Below are 22,365 nucleotides of genomic sequence, written 5' to 3'. Positions count from 1 at the left end.
AGGGCTGTGGGAAGTGTGGGGACAGGGGGCAGGAATGGCAGCCAGGCCAGTGCAGGTGTGCTCTCCTTGGGCAAAGGCTTTGTGGGAGATGGGATGTCCCAGGAGAAGAGCAGGACACAGTGTGTGTGCAAGAGAGACCTGGAAACAGTCTGTCATGCTGCCAGGTGCCAGCCTGGGGCTGTTGCCTCTTGCAGCCACCATTTTGATCGTTGTCCTCTCAACACAGCTCAGAGAGGTTGTTCTTCCCCCCATGGAAGGACACCAGATGACTAGGTCAGAAGTCCAGGTATGCACTGAGGGGACATGTGAGCATCCACATCCTGTGTGGGGAGAAATGAACCCAAATGAGCACAAATGCCATCAGCTATTCATGTGGGGGCCATGGAGGCCTGTGGGGTGGTGTATCAAGGTCACTTCATGTTGAAAGTGACTTCCCCAAGAAACCACCTGAATGCAGCACTGGGATGTGCTTCCTTAACCGAGGTCAGTGTGACCTCCCTGGAGACCCGATACAGCTCCACCACCCGGACCCAGCTGCTGCCCAGTTTTGTGACTGACAGCGGCACCATCTCTGCTCACAGACGTGTTAGGATTATTTCCTGCAACTCTCGCATGCACTGTTTGCATTTTAGAGCCATTTGCCCCCTCCATGTTCACATGGGCATCGCATGAATGCACCACTGCTCTCCACCCCAGTGTAGACAGGCAGAAGGCCTTCTCCACCATCTCCTCTCACCTCACCAGTGCCACTGTTTTCTACAGTACCCTCATCCTTGACTGTGGGATGCCCAGAACAGCCCTCCTGAGACAGTTTGACACAGGTTTTTTTCTACACCATCCCCACATCCCTGCTCAATCCCCTTATCCACAGCATAAGGACCAGAAAGGTTGGGTACAAGTGAGGCATTGAGAAAAATGGTCAGGAAAGCTTTGATGTGCACAGTGAGCCCATCAACATGTTGTCCTGCTGCTCTCTTCTGAACAGGCCCAGAGGACCTGGACAGCATTTGCTGTGTCCCAGAAACTCGCCTGGAAGGTTGAAATATAGAGAAAACTTTTGGTGCAGGAAGGAACAGACAGGTGCTGGTGGAACTGGCTGGTGTGACCGTGAGACATCTCTCCAACACCTCAGAAAAGTCCTGGCTCTCAGGGAGGTTGCATGGTCCTCTGAGAAAGAAAATATCAAAAACGACTTATCATAGAATCATAGAATAATAGTGGTTGGAAGAGATCCTCAAGATCATTGAGTCCAACCATAACCTAAATCTGGCATTAAACCATGTCCCTAAGAACCTCATCTATCTGTCTTTTAGACACGTTCAGTGATGGTGACTCCACCACCTCTCTGAGCAGTCTGTTCCATTGCTTCAAAACCTCTCGGTGAAGAAATGTTTCCCACTATCCAATCTGAACCTCCCCTGGCAACCCTGAGGCCATTTCCTCTTGTCCTGTCACTTGATACTTGGCAGAAGAGACCAACACCCTCCATGTTCCAACCTCCTTTCAGATAGCTGTAGAGAGTGATAAGGTCTCTCCTCAGCCTTCTTTTCTCCAGACTCAATCCCCCAAGGTCCCTCAGCTGCTCCCCATCACACTTGTGCTCCAGCCCCTTTACCAGTGTTGTCACCCTCCTCTGATCTCTCTCCTGCACATCGATGTCTTCCTTGTCCTTTAAGGTGCGACCTCACCAGTGCCGAGTACGAGGCAATGATCACTCCTCTAGTCCTGCTGGCAACACTATTCCTGAAAGAAGCCAGGAGGCTGGTGGCCACCTGAGCACACACTGGTTAATGTTCAGCTGCTGTCAATCAACACCCCAGGTCCCTCGCTTCCAGGCAGCTTTCTAACCACTCTCCCTGAGACTGTAACGTTGCCTGTGGTTGTTCAGATCCAAGTGCAGGATGCGGCACTTGGCCTTGTTGAACCTCATACAAGTGGCCTCAGCCCAACCCTCCAGCCAGTCGGATCCCTCTGCAGAGCCTTCCTACCGTCCAGCAGATCAACACTCCCACCCAATTTTGTGTCATTTGCAAACTTACTGAGGGTGCACTCGATCCTCTCATCCAGACCATTGATAAAGAGATTAAACACAACTGACCCCAATACTGATTCCTAAGGACAGCACTCTATAATCGGTCACCAACTGGATTTGACTTCATTCAACACAACTCTTTGGGCCCAGCTAAAGCATCCCTGTAGTCCCCTTGAGTCTCCTGTCACTTATTCCAAAGGTTATACATTCTCCTTTTATTTTCAAGTTCCAGCCACAGCTCTGTTCAGCCAGGCTGGAACTTCCTCCCTGAGAGCTCGCCTTCTGGCACAAGGGCACAGCTGCTCCTGCACCTCTGAGATCACCTTCCTGAAGAGAGAACAGCCTTCCTGGAGTCCGTTGTCTTTCTGGACTGCCTCCCAAGGGACTCTGCCAAACAGCCTTCTGAACAAATCAAAGTCTGTTTTTCAGAGGGCCAAAGTAGCAATTCTGCTGACCACCCTCATGGAGTCCAACTCCTGTCCCTGCACAGGACACCCCAGAGTTCACCCTGTGTGTCTGAGGACGTTGTCCAGTATCTTCTTGAACACTGTCAGGTTGGGGCTGTGACAACTGCCTGGGGAGCCTGTTCAGTGTCCAGCACCTCTGGGTGAAGAACCTTTTCCTCATGTCCAACCTGACCCTCCCCTAGCACACCTTCTGCCATTCCCTTGGGTTCTGTCATTGGTCACTAAAGACAAGAGTTCAATGTCTGCCCTTCTTCCTCCCCTTGTGATGAAGCTGTAGAGCGTGATGTGGTCTCCTCTCAGTCTCCTCCAAGCTGAACAAAAAAAGTGACTTCAGCTGCTCCTCATACAGCTTCTCCTCCAAACCCTTCATTAACTTCATAGCCTCTTCTGGACACTCTCTAGCAGCTTAGTATCTTTTTAATACTGTGGCACCCAGCCCTGCAAACAGTGCTCCAGGTAAGGCTGCAGGAGAAGACTCTAGAACATAGGAGAGATGCTACATCAGCATCTATGAGATGATGCTGCAATCACCTCTTCTCCACACTAAAAAATAATAATAAACTATATCCTTTAATCAAAAAAAGGCATTTTATTACAAGATTTTTGAAATCTTTCTCCAGAACTACACTAGGACACTTCCCTAATTGGCAGTACAAGACTAGAAGTAAATTACAAGAAGAGACATGGCTTGTTAGAGCTTTCTTCAGTGTAATGAGCCCCATGGTGCATTTGGTGCTGAGTCCTTGAACATTACTCAGGTGCTGAGAGGTGATTGCACAAACCTTTCCAGAAGTCAAAGCCAGAAGAAAAAAGTACTAAGTACCTTGAAGTATTAATGAGTTCCACTGAGGGCAAGTACCAGCAGAGCCTCCCCAGGGACTCGTTAGAGCAGAGAATTGGAGGCCATGGTGGCAGATAAACAAAGGGAAATGTGCAGGCAGCTGAGGTGCTGAGAAAAGCCTGGTTTTGTTGGGTGAAGCAGAGAGGCCAAGGCCTGACCCCCAGGCCCTGGGAAGGCAGATCCTGTCCCTCACACATTGCTCAGGGCTCTTCCTGGGGCTCGGGGATGTGGGCTGTGTGATGCTGAGTGAAGGACAATGGTGTGACAGCTCCCAGCCTTACTGGGGATGCACAAGGAGGCCATGAGGTGTCAGCCCCTTACCTGTGCCTGGGAAGATGATGGCACAGATCCTCCAAGAAGCTGTGCTAAGGCACAAGGAGGACAGGGAGGTGATTTGAGACAGGCAGCATGGCTCCAGCATGGGCAAGTCCTGCCTTGGGTAACCCAGTGGCCTTCTCCGATGGAGTAACTACATCAGTGGACAAAGGGCGGGCTATGGATGTCATCTATCTGGACTTCTGTAAAGCCTTTGACATGGTCCCTCACAACATCCTTCTCTCTGCATTGGAGAGATATGGATTTGATGACTGTACTGTTTTGTGGGTGAGGAACTGTCCTAGTGGTCGCACCCAGAGAGTGGTGGTCAATGGCACAATGTCTGGATGGACACTGGTGACAAGTGGTGTCCTTCAGGGGTCCATACTGGGATCAGTACCATTTCTTATCTTCATCAGTGGCATAGTGGGATCAAGTGCATCCTCAGCAAGTTTGCAGATGACACCAAACAGAGTGGCGTTGCTGATACACCTGAGGGACAGTAGGGCATTCAGAGGGACCTGCATAAGCTGGAGAAGTGGGTTCATGTGAGTCTCCTGAGCTTCAGCAAGACCAAACGCAAGGTCCTGCATCTCCTGGGGCAACCCTGGGTATCAGTACAGGCTGGGGATGAAGGGATGGAGAGCAGCCTTGACAAGAAAGATTTGGGGAAATTGGTGGGTGAAAGACTGGACTGGAGCCATCAATGTGTGCTTGCAGCCCAGAAGGTCAAATGTATCTTGGGCGGCATCCAAAGGAGCATGACCAGCAGGTCAAGGGAGGGGATTCTGCTCCACTCTGGTGAGACCCCACCTGGAGTCCTGCATCCAGCTCTGGAGCCCTCAGTACAGGAAAGACATGGAACTGTTGGAGAGGGTCCAGAGCAGGGTCACCAAGATGATCAGAGGGATGGAACAGCTCTGCTGGCAGGACAGGCTGGGAGAGTTGGGGTTGTTAAGCCTGGAAAAGAGAAGGCTCCTGGGAGACCTTATTCCCATGTTTCTGTACTTAAAACATGTCGATAAGAATGATGGGGACAGACTTTTTAGCGGGGCTTGTTGTGATAGGACAAGGGGTGATGGTTTTGAACTAGAAGAGGGGAGATTGAGGCCAGACATGTGGAAGACATTTTTCACAATGCGGGTGATGAAACACAACCACTGGTTGCCCAGAGAGGTGGTGGATGCCCCATCCCTGAAGAATTCCCAGGCCAGGCTGGATGGGACTCTGAGCAGCCTGATCTGCTTGAAGATGTCCCTGCCCATGGCAGGGGAGTCGGACTAGATGACCTTTGAAGCTCCCTTCCAACACTCTCTATGCTTGTATGATTCCTATCTCCAAGGAAAGCTCCACCATCTGGGAAATAACCCTTCAAGCATAGAATCACAGGATCCTAGAACCAGAAAATCATTTGATTTAGAGGAGACCATGGAGTCCAACCATAACCTAACTCTAGCACTAAACCATTTCCCAGAGAACCTTCTCTATACATCTTTTAGACACCGCCAGGAATGATGACTCAACCACTTCCCTGGGAACCCTGGTCACTGCTTCACAACCTTTTCCATGAAGAAGTGTTTCCTAATGTCCAATCTAAGCCTCCCCAGGCACAACTTAAGGCCATTCCGTCTTGTCCTATCCCTCGGTACTTGGGAGAAGAGATCAACATCCTCCATGTTTCAAACTCTTTTCAGGTAGTTGTGGACACTCATAAGGTCTCCCCTCAGCCTCCTGTTCTCCAGGTTAAACATCTCCTGTTCCCTCAACTGCTCCTCATCACACTTGCTCGTCAGCCCCTCACCAACTCCGTTCCCTTCTCTGCACTTGCTCCAGAACCTCAAGGTCTTTTTTGTCATAAGGGGCTCAAAGCTGACCCCAGGACTCGAGATGCAGACTCACCAGTCCTCACTACATGAGAACAATCACTGCCCTAGTCCTGCTGGCCACACTATTGCTGATCCAACCAGGATACCACTGGCCCTATTTGGCCACCTGGGCACATGCTGGCTTAGGTTCAGCCACTGTCAACAACAGCCCCAGGTCCTTTCCGTCCTGGCAAATTTCTAGCCGTTCTTCCCTCAGCCTGTAGCGCTGCCTGGGGTTGTTGTGACCCAAGTGCAGGACCCAGCATTTGGCCGTGTTGAACCTCATACAATTGGCCTCAGCCCATCGATCCACCTGATCCAGATCTCTCTGTAGAGACTTCCTACCCTCTAGCAGGTCAACACTCCCAACAAACTTGGTGTCATCTGCAAACTTATTGAGGGTGCACGTGATCCTCTTGTCTAAATACTTGATAAAGAAATTAAACAGAACTGGCACCAATACTGAGCCCTGGGGACACCACTCATGACCGGCCACCAACTGGATTTGGCTCCGTTCACCACAACTCCTTGGGCCCGGCCCTCCAGCCGGTTCTTTATCCATCGCAGATACACCACCCAGTCCATGAGCTGCAGCTTCTCCAGGAGATGCTGTGGGAAAAAGTGTCAAAGGCTTACTAAAGCTTCCCTCATCCCCTATATAGGGTGCCTTGTCATGGAGGAGATCAGGTTTGTCAAGCAGGACCTGCCTTTCTTAAAACCATGCTGCCTAGGACTGATCACCTGGTTGTCCTGTGTCTGCCACATGATGGCACTCAGGATGATATGATCCATACTATTCCCTGGGACTGAGGTCAGGTTGACAGGACTGTAGTTCCCTATATCCTTCTTATGTCCCGTCTTGTAGATGGGTGTCACATTCACCAACTTTCAGTCAACTGGGACCACCTCATTTAGCCATGATTGCTGGTAGATAATGGAAAGAGGATCAGGGATCACCTCTGCCTGCTCCCTCAGCACCCGTGGGTGTATCTGGCCACACAGACCTGTGGGTGTCCAAGTGGTGTAGCAGGTCACCAACCATTTCCCCTTGGATTGTTTGGACTTCATTCTGCTCCTCATCCCTGTCTTCTGCCTCAGGGTGCTGGATACCTGGAGCACAACTGTTCTGACTATTAAAGACTGAGTCAAAGGAGGCTTCTAGTACCTCAACCTTTCCCTGTTCTTTTGTCAAAATATTTCCTTGTGCATCCAATGAAGGATGAAGTTTCTCCTTAGCCCTCCTTTTTTTGCTGAAGTATTTATAGTTTGTTTATTTCCTTTTGACGGCACTGCCCGGATTCAGCTCCAGTTGGGCTTTGGCTTTTCTGATTTCTCCCTGAACAGCTTCATGACGTCCTTGTAGTGATGCAGGGAATTGACAATTAACTAATTAACACTGAAAAACTAACACTTGACACTTAAGGAACTAACCCTACCCCACATCACTAAAGATACTTAGAGAGCTGACCCTTTAACCCACATCACTCTTGCCCTGCCTTGCTTAACTCCGTGTAACTTATTGTACGAAAAACAGGAGTTCACTGACGCCTCACAAAGATAATAGTCCTTGATGCATCCTTGGGTGAACCAGATTACAGAAACTTGGGCACAGGACAGGAGATACGCCAGTTTTAACCGACTCAGCAGTCTGAGACCAAACCAACTCATCACAGTGGACCAAAGGTGACCGTGTACAGAGAAAGAGGACCCGGGTTCACGATCACTGCACAGCTGCAACCAGGAGGAGCCGGAGGTGGAGACTCTGGAAATGGTCTCCTGAATTCGTTGTAATAAGAACCGCCCTCTTGGGGACAGGTTATGAATATGTATAGGTGTTCCATTTAACCAAGTTCAAGGCTACTGTAATTTTACTCACGCATTAGGTGAAATGATTCCCCGTGTGTCCGGCGTTGTAAATAAATGCATACCCTCTTTATAACCTCAAGGGTTGTAAGGTCATTCTGTGCCTCACAAGCAAATTTGGGACTGGGACACTGAGGTGACTGGTGACCATTGCCAGGTGAATGAAAGAAGCTGGATGAGTTGTGAGGAACTCACAGACATTTCCAACTCCACAGAAAACCAGACCCTTGCAGTTAAAGCAACAGCACTTGACATAAAACCCACCCCCAAAAAACAAAACACTCACACTGACCACAGGAAAAGCCTTGAAAAACATTGCAGAAAAGTCTACCAGGTCCCAGGGATCAGGGCTCAGCCATTCTGGTGATCAACAAGCATCAAGGGCTGACATGGCATCAGAGCCACCTCCACACGGCCCTCACCACCTGTAACCAGTGTCTCCAAGTCTTTCCTTCACCAGCCTCCAGGGACAGGGACCTGCACTGGTTGTTTCCTTCACAGCTGTGTCAGTGATGGCCCTTCATGGGGTCCCAAACACCCTCAGAAACTTGGGGTTTGCTTCTGCCTTTTAATTTACTAGAGGTTTGTTCATTCTTTCAGTAGCTGCAGTTCAGGATCATGGCAGCAGAGGGCTCATGAAAATCGAAAATGCTCTTACAAGCCAAGGCTCTGTGCAGCATTTTCCTAAAGGCTTCAAGTCTGGTGTGGATGATTAGGGAGGTTTCAGGAATAGTCAAATGAAAAGCATTTCCATAATAAATAGCAACGAAGCCAAATTTCTTCTATTTCCTTCCCTGCTTGCCCTTCCCTCCCTTTCCAGAACAGGTGGTATCAGCAGCCTCCAGTTCATATTGATGTGGAGCATCTCCTGATAAACACTGAATATGTTGCAAAAGTGGGTGCCTAAATCACCATGTGAGTGAGGAGACAGGCCAGGGCACCTCAAGAGGAAACACAATCCTCCTCCACTCCTCTGGATCAAAAGGTGGTTGTACCTGTGAATCTCAGGTGCTGTGTACAGTGATACTTGTGTTCAGGGAGCTGGTCAAGTGACCCATCTCCTGTTCTGTATTGTGTCTGAGTTTGCTCAGGTCACACCTGACTTGAGCCCATCCACTGCTGGGTGTTCTCCAGACTCCTGCCTTCAGGAACAAAGTCCCAGAGCCTGAGAAACATTTGACTGAAAGGGTCTCCTTTGTCTGGTCCTGGGGTCAGGGTTTGGCCATTCTGATGATGAATCAACATCAACAGCTGACGGGGCACCAGAGCCACCTCCACATCGTCTTTACCACCTCTGACCATTGTCTCCAGGGACAGGGACTGCTTGTGTCAGCAATGGCCCTTCCTGGGGTCCCAAACACCCTCAGAAACTTGGGGTTTGTTTCTGCCCTTCAGTTCATGACAGGTTTGTTCATTCTTTCAGTACCTGCAGTTCAGGATCGCGGCAGCAGAGGGCTCAGTAACATCCAAAATGCCTTTACAAGACAAGGCTCTGTGCAGCACTTTCCTAAAGGCTTGAAGTCTGGTGTGGATGATTTCAGAGATTTCAGAACTGTAGCCAAACAGTGAGCGTTTCCATAATAAACAGTAATAAAGCCAAATATCTAATATTTCTGTCCCCCTCCCAAAACCCTCATTTCCAGAACAGCTGGTATCAACAATCTCCAATGAATATTGATCTAGAGAATCTCCTGATAACAACTGAATGTGTCAGAGTGGGTGCCTAAAGCATCACTTGACGGATGAGACAGGCCAGGACACCTCAAGAGGAATCACACAACTCTGGACCAAAGGTGGGTGTTCCTGGGAATCTCAGGTGCCACAGCACAGTGATACTTGTGTTCAGGGAGCTGGTCAAGTGACCCATCTCCTGTTCTGTAATGGTGTCTGAGTTTGCTCAGGTCACCCCTGACTTGAGCCCCATCCACTGCTGGGTGTTCTCCAGACTCCTGCCTTCAGGAACAAAGTCCCAGGAGAACTTGCTGGTGAAGATGGAGGCAAAGAAGCCATGAAGAACCTCAGTCCTGCCTGATTCTACTCTTAGGAAGTTCAGCAGCAGGCCCAAAATCACCCTGTCTATTCTTTTACTGCAAATGAAGCAATGTCAGCTCATCTTGCTGCCCTCAGCCTCCCCTGTAGGTATCAAGTCCAGGGCAGCTTTGGCATCATCCCCACATCCATGGACAAGGTTCTAAATTCCTCCTTTGCAGCTTCCCCTGCTTCCACCTCCTGTGTGCTGCCTTTTTGCCCTGGAGCTCCATCAGGTCAGAGGAGCAGCCTCATGAGATAAATGCTTGCTTTCATGGCTACTTGAAGAGATCATTCTTGTGCTTGGAGCAGGCTGTCCTGTAACGCTGATCAGATATCCTGAGCTCCTTCACCCTTCTGAGCTGCTTCCCATGGCACCACCTGTATCAGCCCCCCAGTATGTTAAAGTCTTCTCCTCTGGAGCCCACCAGGCTGTGCTCTGCTGCTGGCCTTCCTCCCTCCCCTCTGGTGCCTGGGACCCCACTGTTTCCTGGTCACTACACCCAAGGTGGACACTGATGTTCACATCCCTCACCAGCTCTTCCTTGTGTCCCTGTTCCAGATCCAGGTGAGAGTCACTCTTGTTGTCCCACCAGGCAGCCACATTAAGAAGTTGTCACAAGATCTTCTGGACTGTTGGCACCTGCAGCTTTGCCAGCCAGTGAATTTCAATGCAATTACCAATCCCCATAGGAACTTGCTCATTGACTGGAGAGTTTTTCAGTTTGCTGACAGAAGACCTTTTCCATTTCTTCTCCATGATCCAGTCATTTGTAACACCCCACGGGTTGTCACCCTGTATGGCGTTTCCATGACAAAGTCTTGGAACTGGTGGTGGGTGTGGGTGTACTGGAGTTGTCACCCTTCTGAGAAGACAACAGGTGTTTAACCAATGTCAGACAGAGCCCATTTCAGCTGTCTCCAAGATGGACCCACTCCTTGCCAAATCTGAGCCACTCAGTGATGCTGGCAGCACCTCTAAGATATTGTATTTGAGAAAGGGTAAAAAACGCTGCACAACAGCAGGTGAAAGAGTGGAGGGAGGAAATGTGAGAGAAAAGCACTGCAGACACCAAGGTCATATCCCATAGGACCCAAGCAGGTCCCTCAGCAGGCCAAAGCTTTCTCCCGTAATCCTGCTCTTGGCCTGGTTATCATCTCCCAAGAGCCTCAGCTCCACTTTCCCATCCCTGACTGTTCCATCCTGACCAACACTTTGTGGTTTGTAAGTGTGAAGTCCCATAGGGCACCTCACCCCACTGACTCCTCAGTCACCCATGTCAGGAAGATGTTGTCAATGAGCTCCAGCCCCTCCCGGATGGCTGGTGCCTTGCAGATATTGGGATATCTCAGGTCTGCCACGAGGACACCGCCCTGACAACATGATGCTTCTTTCATTTGTCTGAAGGAGGCTTCATTTCATTCCTCTTCCTCATCAGTGAGTCAGTAACTGATGTCCAGTCACCACAACATTGCCCATGTTGTTCTGCCATTTCCTGATGACTCCTCACCCTTCAGCTGACCTTTTCCGTCCCCAGGCTGAATTTCATGCATTCCTGCTGTTCTCTCACAAGAAGGGAATCTACCCCTGTAAGTCCTGACCTCTGACATTACGAGTAACAGACTCCCAAGACCCCACGGTTTCTCCAGGAGATGGTATTTGTAGTGTCCTGTAGCTCCTTATCCTGTTATCTTAGGAGAGAAACCCTTATCAGGATAAACCATCTGCATGAAAACATTAACAGCTGAGCAAATGGAGCTTCAGTCCGGGGAGAGTCCAGACCTTGTGAGTATCTGGTATTCGGCCAGCAGAAAGCTCTGAAGCTGTACAAAGAGAAGTGACCAGTGCTGTATCAGGGTGGGACAACAACCCCATCCATCAGGACAGAGCAGGACCTGACACGCTGAGCAGTGACCCTGAGGAGAAGGGCTTGGGCACTCCAAGGTCCCCACACAAGCCCGTGGTGCACGCTCACCATGAACAAGGCAGCTGCACACGGGGTTGCATGAGGAGGAGCGTGGGGACCCAGACACCTGGAGTTCTCATCCCATTCGGTTCAGCACTGGTGTGACCCCACACACACGGGGGTGTGCCAGTGTGCGGCTTCCCAGTTTGGAGAAGCAGGGAGGAACTGGAGAGTGCAGGGCTCTGCCAAGGCAGGTTCAGGACCTTGTGCACATGGTGTGGGATGCTGAGGGACCTGGGCTGCTTTGGCCCAGCAGCGCTGGGGAGGCTGCAGCAGTGCAGGAGTAGACTGAGAGTGCTTGAAGGGTGGTTTCAGAGGTGGTGGAGGTTTTCTAAATATTGAGAAATGGTATGAGAAAGAAATAATGGCACAAAGAGCAGCAGAGGAAATCCAGGCTGGACAAGAGCAGGAAGGAATGTGACTGGAAGGGCAGTGCTGTGGTGGAGCAGGTCAGCAGAGGGAGTCTGCATCAGCCCAAGGCTTTGTGCTTCAAGGAACAGCTGGGGAGGATGCAGAGAGCTCAGCAAAGGAAGGAAGATGCTCAGACAAGAGCAAGGTGGGGCAGCAGGGGGGATGTCTGCAGCCTGCAGGGAAAGAGGTGCAGGGGATGCCACAGCACAGGACAGGCTGTGGTGGAGATGATCATGGGACATAAAGAGGCTGAAAGCCCCACCAGACATGAGCTCCTTCTCCCCTTGGCTATGGCTGCTGTCTGCACCTCTGATGCCTGTGAGGAGACACCTTGTCCTTCCAGCACAGGGGCCTCATGGCCTCCTTGTCCCCAGCCAGGAACCTGGGAGCTGTGGGACCGTAGTCCTGTCCTTGGCCTTGCACAGCCCCACATCACACTGTCCAGGAAGGGCCATGGGCAACGTGGGAGGGACAGGATCTGCCTTCCCAGGCTGGGGGTCAGGGCTTGGTCCTTTGGTTAATGAAACACATTCAGGTTTACTGATCATCAGAGCTACTTTCCGCTTCATTACCCTTTGTTCTGCTTCAATTTTTCTGTCCCAAATGACTCTGGGGATGGTTTCTCAGTTGTATCCCTCAGTAGGATTCATTAACATTACAAGAAACTTTGAAGTTTAGATCTGAGTTTGACTTCTTCAACTTGCCCTCAGGGTCTGAGGTCCATGGACTCAGCACCAAAGCCACCAGAGGGGTCATTAAAGCGCCTTGGGCTGCTCCTGTGCTGCTGAGCTGGGCTGGGCTCCTGGGACAGAGGGAGCTCCTGGCAAGCGGCAGCGCTGCAGAGAGACAGCTCTGCCCAGGAGCAGCTCCTCTGCACACGCAGCAGGGCTGAGGGCTCTGCCTGGGGATCTCAGGGAGACGAGCAAGGCAGAGAGAGATTAAAGGTGGTCAGGACTGGGAGGATGACTGAGAGCTCACTGGAGGAGAAACCTTTGCAGCCCTTGCCATGGTAAGTCTCTGGGTGCAGGGCAATGCAGCTGTAGCTCCTGGAGGCATCTCCTAAAACTGGCACAGGCACAGCTTGTGGGATCTGTAAGGAGGGGATCTTGTCAGGCAATATTGAACAGCTGTGAAGCCAGGTGAGCACCCAGGAGTGCCCAGGGCTGTCCTGCAGAGCAGGATGTCTTAAGAGAAGGTCCACACAAGCATTACGACACAGATTTCCAGAGCCTGTCTTTTGAGTTTCCTCTCTCAAGGGGTGGGGGGTGCAAAAAAGGATAAAAGGAAAATGAGCTCTCATGCTTAAACAAGTCACTGAGACTCCTGAACTGCAACTCTGAGTGATCAGCACATCTGCCAGAAGACTCATGACATCCCTTCACCACCCCAGCCAGAGCTCCAGATGAGGGGGAGGGTGTATGAGAAATAGCTTTGATTTTGCTCAGAGAAGTCTCCCCTAACTTGTCACTGCCTTTTCTTCTTTGGTCAGTGTCCTATGTCGAGAGGCAGCAAATGTCCAACAGCAGCTCCATCACCCAGTTCCTCCTCCTGCCGTTCGCAGACACACGGGAGCTGCAGCTCTTGCACTTCTGGCTCTTCCTGGGCATCTACCTGGCTGCCCTCCTGGGCAACGGCCTCATCATCACCACCATAGCCTGGGACCAGCACCTCCACACCCCCATGTACTTCTTCCTGCTCAACCTCGCCCTCCTCGACCTGGGCTTCATCTCTACCATTGGCCCCAAGTCCATGGCCAACTCTCTGTGGGACACCAGGGCCATCTCATACACAGGATGTGCTGCCCAGATCTTTTTTTTCTTTTTCTGTGCTACAGCAGAGTATTCTCTTCTCACCATCATGTCCTACGACCGCTATGTTGCCATCTGCAAACCCCTGCACTACGGGACCCTCCTGGGCAGCAGAGCTTGTGTCCACATGGCAGCAGCTGCCTGGGCCACTGGGTTTCTCTATTCTCTGCTGCACACGGCCAATACATTTTCACTGCCCCTGTGCAAGGGCAATGCCCTGGACCAGTTCTTCTGTGAAATCCCCCAGATCCTCAAGCTCTCCTGCTCAGACACCTACCTCAGGGAACTTGGGATTCTTGTGGTCAGTTGCTGCTTAGCTTTTATGTGCTTCATTTTCATCGTGGTGTCCTACGTGCAGATCTTCAGGGCCGTGCTGAGGATCCCCTCTGAGCAGGGACGGCACAAAGCCTTTTCCACCTGCCTCCCTCACCTGGCCGTGGTCTCCTTGTTTGTCAGCACTGGCATATTTGCTCACCTGAAGCCCCCCTCTGTCTCCTCCTCATCCCTGGATCTGGTGGTGTCTGTTCTGTACTCAGTGTTACCTCCAGCAGTGAACCCCCTCATCTACAGCATGAGGAACCAGGAGCTCAAGGATGCCATGTGCAAACTCGTATATAAGTGTTTTCTGGAGCAATAAACTGCCCCTCTGCTTCTGCATAGGAGTTTTAAAGTAACTTATTACAGGCTTAGCCTGTCATCTGGATTTTCTGTTTTGGTGTGTTGGTTTTTTATTGTTATAATGTTTTCATCCCCTTTCCAATTCTCTGTCTGCTTTTCTTTTATAACCACTGGCTGTATAAATGAGGAGCCGTGCTCTCCTTCTGTTTAAACAAAATAAAGGTTCTTATAGTGACTTGTTTTTCACTGTATCCCTCCTGCAAAGCTATTTTGGAGCTGCAGGGACAGTTCCTATGTGCATGGGTAGAAGGGAAAAGAGTTCAGCATGGCAGCACTGCCAGGGAGCACCACTGCTTGTTCTTCCAGAGCTGTTCTGGTTCCACTCCCCCACTCTCCTTCTCATCCCTTGTGTTGGTGCAAGGCCTGAGTGCTCTGGCAGCTTGGTCCCCGTCCTGCTGTGTGTCAGTGCTGTGAGCGCAGGCAGGGACAGGCAATGGGCACTGCTGTGACAGAGCTGGCCTCAGAACAGCCTTTCCAGATAGAAAGGTGATCTCCTCAGGGCAGGGCTTCAAGGTTTAGGTCTTTTTACAAAGGTTCTCTCAAGAACATGCCCAAGAAAGTGACCCACATATGAAACACCATTGTTCAGCTGAACAGTGTGTGTGTGCAGGGCTGGCACACAGCAGTGTCCTCTCACAGCCAGGCCTCCTGCCAGAGACCTGCAGGACCAGCAGAGCAGGGGCTGGGCTGTGCCCCTGTGCACTGGACACCCCACAGAATCTGCCCCAGGGCATCGTCATCGTCTGGCCCCGCACTGCCAGCCCTGGCCTCTCTCCCCAGCTCACAGACATTGCTCTTCCCTCCATGGATGGACACTGAATGAGTAGGTCAGAAATCCATGTCTGCATTGTAGAGATGAGATGTGAGCATGCACATCATGTACGAGAGGTGAGATGAATCCAGGTGAACACTAACGACAGCAGCTGTTCCTGGGGGTTCCATGAAGGCCTGTGGCACAGACTGTGTCTCAAGGTCACTTCACATTGGGAGTAACAGCCCAGGGGAAACAACCCACTGGGATCTTCTTCCTTGAACTGATGTCCCCGTGTCCATTCCTCATGATGTAGGACACCTCAGATGAGTGCAGAGCAGGAGGCACAGCACAGGGCTGAGGTTTCTCCCATCCCTTTGGAGTGGCAACAGGAGGCCAGAAAGAAACTGAGACTACGGCCTTTATGTGCAAAAGGGTCAGACTCTGTCTGTGAGCATCCCTGGGTGCAGAAGGAGTCCTGAGACCAACTCAGATATGGATGCCTGTTGGAACCGTGGCACTTCTGTGTGTGATTCCAGGAACAAACCTCAGTGGCCCAGTGAGATTCATCTCAGCTGCTGGGACAGGCTCATTTCAAGTGCTCTGTCGCCCTTGCCCATGATTCTGGATTGTGCTACCAAGAGTGACAGCAGAATCAGAGAAGTTCTGAGGTCCTCAGGAAAGGAAGATGTCAAATCCATCTTCAAGAAGGGCAGGACGGAGAATTTGAAGAATGAAGGGGTGGTCAGCATACCTCTGTCCCTGGAAAGGGGATAGGTCATGTCTTCCTGCACCAGTTTCCAGGAACCTGAAGGACAAGGAAGGGATTGCTGAACAGAAATGAGCGGAAAACCCAATGAGTCCCAAGAAATGCTCTGGACCCATTCCAGAGCTTTAGACCCCCAGGAAAGAGCTCAGTGACGGTGCAGCCCATCCAGCTGCATCTGTGTCCCTCACTGAGCAGCACAACCAGTGTGCAGTCACCCCATGGTTCTGCAGGCAATCTGCTCTGCAGAGCATCACTGCCGGTTTGGGGCCCAGTGGGGAGAGTAGGATGGGACCAGGAGCACCAGAGCAGATCAGAGGAGGAATGGGGGAGGTCAGACAGGAGCTGACCTGGGCTGGAAATGGCCTTGGAGAGAAAAATGCTGGTGTTCAACTGCCCCAAGATTATACCCAGAGTTTGGGGTGCAGGGCCAGAAGTCCTTGCTGTCCTGGTGCTTCACCAGGCTTGGGAAGTAGCTGGAGAAGGATTGGTGTCCCCCACTTGCCATCTCTTAGTGCATCATCCATCATGAAGGGTGGCATGGAAAGCAAGTCTGGGACTCTGTGTCAGGACTTGCACTGAAGAAAGTATTCACCCAGGAGCCACATCATGTTGCTCTGGTACTTCAGTGCTGGTGCTCATCACATGTCCTTAAGACAAACTTATGCACCCCTCTTGTCAACCTTACCCCAAAACTCACCCCTAGACAAGGCTCCTGAGCTGGGGCTAAGCTGGAGAACTGGGGTCCAGCTGTGACCAGAGGAAGGACAAGGCCTGTCCTGGGTCCTCTAAAGGGCTGGCAGCCTCTGTGGCCTCCACCAGAAAAGGCAGCATGCAGGAAACTGTAGACCATCCCCAAGCCCTTTGGAGGCTCCTAAGAAGAGTTCTTCTCTCCAAATATCCAGCTCATCTTCTTGCTGCATGAACAACCAGGAAAAAGTGCCCAGGACCCTCATTCCAGTCCCCATCTCCTCCACCCTATACAGGAAGTGCTCTCCCTCTTGTCACTGAGGTGGTTCCAGGGACCCAAGAGACATCTGTGGGGAAGAGACGTTGGGTAGGGTTATGGTGTCCTTCAGTGCTCCTCATGGTACCTCCTGCTGGGCTTTGTGTCACTACTCACAACCCTCTGAGCCTGGATGTTCAGCCAGTTCTCAGTGCTGCTAAACAGGAATATGCCCATGAGCACACTGGGCTGCACTGGGAGGGGCGTGGCCACCCAGACAAGGGCACTTATTGTCCATTGTGACTCAGCACTGGTGTGGTCACATCTGGAGGCGTGTGTCCCAGTATGAGGTTCCCCATTCTGGAGGAACAGGGAGGAGCTGTCGTGTGTCCAGAGAAAGTCTGGGTCATGTGTGGAGATGCTGAGAGACCCAAACTTCTTTAGCCTGGTGAAGGGGAGGCTGAGGAAACGTGCTGGTTTTACTGAAATTGAGTTAATTTCCTTCATGCATTTTGAACCTCTCTCCTTCACAGCCAGTACAGTCTTTTGTTTAGATTTACTATGACAGTAAATTCCCTGGGATAGAGTTAATTCTGTCTTTCAGCAGCTTTTCAGTGTTTGCCATTTGCTATGAAAGGAATGTCAGAATTCACTGAGATCTCGGCTGTTGTCAGGGAAACCAAGGACTTCTTTGGCCATCCAGCTGGGGATGCAAATTGGCAGGAGGGGTCACAGACAGGACAGCACCGTGATTGACATCCGGGTCAATCAACGAGCTGTTCTCTACCATTAGTGTCATGCTCGGTATAAAGCTGGAGATGCCCTTTCCAGCCAGTTAGTTTTGGTTTGCCGGCTACTTTGGTTGACTCTGTTTGGAGGTTCCATTCTATTGGGAGTTCAGTGTTAGTTCAGTTTTATGGTGTTTTCCTGATTTTTATTTGGCCCTTGGGCCTCTCTGCCTTTTGCACTTTTACTTTCTCTTGCTGGGATCAGCTGTTCAGGACCAGGGTTCTCTCTTATTTGGGGCTGCCTGTTCAGCACAGCTGGAGTTATGTGGGGGATTGCACTGAGTATCATATATTTTACTTTATGTGTATTTTAGTATAAGCATATTAGAAGTAGCAATGTATTATTTTCATTTTTTTTATTATATTTTGTCTAAACCCACAAGTTTCCCCTTCCCTTTCCATTCTCTCCCTTATCCCACTTGGAGACTGGGAGCAGGATGTGAGCAGCTCTCATGGTCTTGGTTGGTGGCTGTGGTAAAACCATGACAAGAAAGTGTAGTAGTAGCTTCAGAAATGTTGAAAATCTCTTTACAAGATGGTAGAGGAAAACAGCATGAGAAAGGAAAACCATCAGAAACTGCAGCTCTGGAGGTCCAGAGTGGAGCTCAGGATAAAGAAATGTCATTCTGAGCACAGTGCTGTGGTCATTCAGAAGAACTCTGGATCAGCCATGACTTTGTGTTTCCAGGAACAGCTGGTGAGGATGGACAGACAGCAGCACAGGTGGGGACACACTGGGGTGAGAACAAGGTGAGGAATCACATGGAGTGTCTGCAGCCTGTGGGGAAACAGCCACAGGCCTGGGACAGAGTAGGATGGACTGTGGAGGACATGGCCAAGGGCACTGTCAAGGCTGGATGTCCCTGTAAGAGCCAAGGTCTTTGTCCCCTTGGCTGTGACTGATGTCCCTGGCAGCGAGGCCTAAGAGGAGACACATGGTTGTCATGGCCATAGCACCCATTGCCTCCTTGCACCCCCTGGGAGTGTCACACCATTGTCCTTCACTGGGCATCACACTCCCCACACCCCAAGAAGAGCCCTGAGCCACACATGAGGGACAGGATCTCCCTTCCTAGGGGCAGGGGCTCAAGGCTTGGCCATTGTCCTTCATCAAACAAACCAAGGGTTTTCTCAGCATCAGAGCTGCTGCACTTTGCCTTTGCCTGATGCAATCACTGCCTCCAATTATCTGCTCTAACGAGTCCCTGGGGAAGCTTTGTCAGTAACAGCCCTCAGTGGGGCCCATTAATGCTTCAAGGTACTTTGGAGTTTTCTCTGACTTGGACTTCTTGAGCAGATTCTTCAGTCTGTGCTTGGTATCTGAGGTTCATGGACTCAGCACCAAATACGCCATGGGGCTCATTAAAACACAGAAAGCCCTAATGAGCTGTGTTTCTTTCTGTAATTTCATTCAAATCTTTAAGACTTGTAGAACTAACTGGAGAGGTTTCAATGGGACACTTGCTGATGAAGATTTCAAAGATTTCATAAAGGAGGGTTTTTTCTTTCCAGTGTATTTTCTGTCATTGTTCATTGTATAGAAGAAGTGACAGCAGCATTCTACACTGGACATTGATCCCGAGGGTCTCCTGAAGACATCTGGACAGGCAGGAGAACAGTCCCTTGAGGCTGGACACTGTATGGACAACCTCGCTCCTCACCCCCACCCCCAGTCTGCAGGTTCCCTCATTGGCCACCAGACACTGCATCACTTTTCCTCGCATCAGACTTCTCCACTGAGCTCTGCAGGAGATGCTGCAGCTCCTGTGCACCAGCTCCACCTGCTCTGCTGTGCAAACACTGCACAGTTTAATAAACAGTAAAACACTTTCCTCAGCTGTGTGTGTAAGCTGGATCTGGTGAGGTCCACCATCCACAAGGGACATCCACACAAGAACTGGTTAAGACAGAGAGACAGGAGAGGATAGAAATAAACACAATGAACATGTTGTCTGCCATGTTAATTAGAGCTCTAAAGAATGGGGCAAGTTCGTAACTCCCTGAAGCTCGAAGCGGAAACCAGACAGTTGAGAGAAACTGAATGACCAAAGAGCAAGTGGAGGAGAAACCTGAGAGCACTGGGAAGGGCAAACATCCAGACAGTGCTGGAAAGTTGTGCTTTGACAGGGACATTGAATCAGGAGAGGGGGGAACTGAATGACAAGGGAGGTGAAATAATAGAGTGTTGGTAATAGAAGTACAGGGGAAGACCAATATCTCTTCTCCTGCTCTTAGTACACTTCCCATTAATTCACTTTTTGGTTTTTTTTTTCTTTGTTTGTTTTAATATGTAAAAAAATCCAAAACAAAAACCAAAAATCACACCAAAAAAACCACACACAAAAAAACTCACAAAAAACATAAAAAACCACCACCAAACAGAAACAAAAACAGAACGCACACAAACAAACAAACCCCCCAAAAACCCACCGAAAACCAAAAAAGAACAACAAAGAAGTGCACCTTTCAAGGCAGACATCAGTCATCTGTTGTCCCACCATAAACAGACAGTGCTATTTTAGGGGCCCCAATGTACCTGAGGTGCCTGCCAGGGACTGGCATCTATCACACAGGACCTGGGGAGACCAGAGCACCTTGCAATGCAGGTGGAGCCTGGGCAGAGGTTCCTGGGGCACCTACACTGGCACCAGGTGTTTGTGTCCCTGGAGCTGAAGACATTTGTGTCCTAAATCCATGCCCAGTTCTGGAAAACTCTTTCAAAGAAAAGTAACTCTCCTAGAAAGGCTCTTAAATGAATGAGTGAATGAATGAATGAATGAATGAATGAATGAATGAATGAATAAATAAATAAATAAATAAATAAATAAATAAATAAATAAGAAGTATGTTGACATCTTCCTTTGCTTTGGATCTTTGTCTTCAGTTCTTCTTATTTTAAATTTCATTGACATTAGCTGACATACAATGAGCTTACAAGCAAGAAGCCAAGATCATTTTGTGTCTTACATAGCGCCCCATGCTCTCTGAACCTTCCCTGCTGAGGACTCCTCACACTTTGCCCAGAGCGAGTCACACTGAGGTGTTGGCTGGTTCAGTGGCTGAGATGTTGGTTTGATGGTCACCTACAGCACAGGTGGATCCTGCCCCATCATTGTCTGCTCTGCTCCAGTTAGAAACAGAGCCCAACATCACAATGGGACCATAAGAGAACTGAGGTTGAAGGGACCTCAGGAGTCTGCAGTCCAACCTGTCACCAACTGGGTCACACCAAGGTGTTCAAGCCTTGATCCAATCCGAGCTTTAGCAGGACTAAAGAAGTGATCATCCCTTTGTACTGGGCACTGGTGAGGCTGCACCTTGAATCCTGGGGTCAGTTTTAGGCCCCTCATGGCAAGGAAGACATTGAGGTGCTGGAGAGAGTTCAGAGGAGGGTGACAAGGCTGGTGAAGGGTCTGGAGCACCAGACTTATGAGGAGAGGTTGAGGGAGCTGGGGCTGTTCGGCCTTGACGAAAGGAGGCTGAGGGGAGACCTTGTCACTGTCCACAACTGCCTGAAAGGAGGTTTCATCATGGTGGGTGTTGGTCTCTTCTCCAAAGTAGCAAGTGATAGAACAAGAGGAAATAGCCTTCAGTTGCACACAGGAAGATTTAGATTGGATATTAAGAAAAAATTCTGAGGGGAAAGGATTTAGAAGCAACGGAACAGACTGCTCAGTGAGGTTGTGAAGTCATCATCACTGAAGGTGTTTAAAAGACAGATAGATGATGCTCTGAGGGACATGTTTTAGTGCCAGATTTAGGTTATGTTTGGAATGATGATCTTAAGGGTCTCTTCCAACCACAATTATTCTCTGATTCTATGACAAGTCATTTTTGATATTTTCTTTCTCAAAGGACCATGCAACCTCCCTGAGAGCCAGGACTTTTCTGAGGTGTTGGAGAGATGTCTCACGGTCACACCAGCCAGTTCCACCAGCACCTGTCTGTCCCTTCCCAGACCAAACCTTTTCTCCATATCCCAACCTTCCAGGTGAATTTCTGGGACACAGCAAATCCTGTCCAGGTCTTCTGGGCCTGTTCAGAAGAGAGCAGCAGGCCAACATGTTGATGGGCTCCCTGTGCACTTCAAAGCTTTCCTGACCATTTTTCTCAATGCTCCACTTACATGCAAACATTCTGGTCCTTGAACTGTACATGAGGGGATTGAGCAGGGATGTGGGGATGGTGCAGAAAAAAGGCTTTGTCAAACTGTCTTGGGAGGGCTGTTCTGGACATCCCACAGTCAAGGATGAGGGTGCTGGAGAAACCAGTGGCATTGGTTTGAGGCCCAGGTCGAGAAGGCCTTGTGCCTGTCTACACTGGAGGAGAGCAGTGATGCATTCATGGGATGCCCATGTGAACAGGAAGGGAACAAATGGTTCCAGGGGACAAAATGCCTTCCAACCAGTTCTTTACCCATCGCAGATACACCATCCAGGCCAGGAGCTGCAGCTTCTCCAGGAGATGCTGTGGGATACGGTGTCAAAGGCTTTACTGCAGTCTAAGGACACAACACCCACAGCCTGTGTGGCGGATTCACTCCCCACCACAGACTTTCCCTCATCTGCTCAGCCGGTCACCTTGTCATAGAAGGAGATCAGGCTGGTCAAGCAGGACCTGCCTTTCACACCCCCATGCTGACTGGGCCCGATTGCTGGTCTCGTATGTGTGACCTCACAGTCCTTTCCCAGCCATGTTCCTGCTGTTGGCCTGTCCCCTGCAGAGGCAGAAGTGACCTCACAGTCCCCTCCACAACCATTGGCTTCTACTGGACTATGAGCTCCCGAGACACGAGTGACCACATGGCATCGTACCCAGCCATCACCCTCCTTGTGGTCC

The sequence above is a fragment of the Patagioenas fasciata genome, chromosome 13 (genome assembly GCF_037038585.1).
Source record: "Patagioenas fasciata isolate bPatFas1 chromosome 13, bPatFas1.hap1, whole genome shotgun sequence".
Taxonomy (NCBI): domain Eukaryota; kingdom Metazoa; phylum Chordata; class Aves; order Columbiformes; family Columbidae; genus Patagioenas; species Patagioenas fasciata.
Note: the sequence above shows the minus strand (reverse complement) of the source record.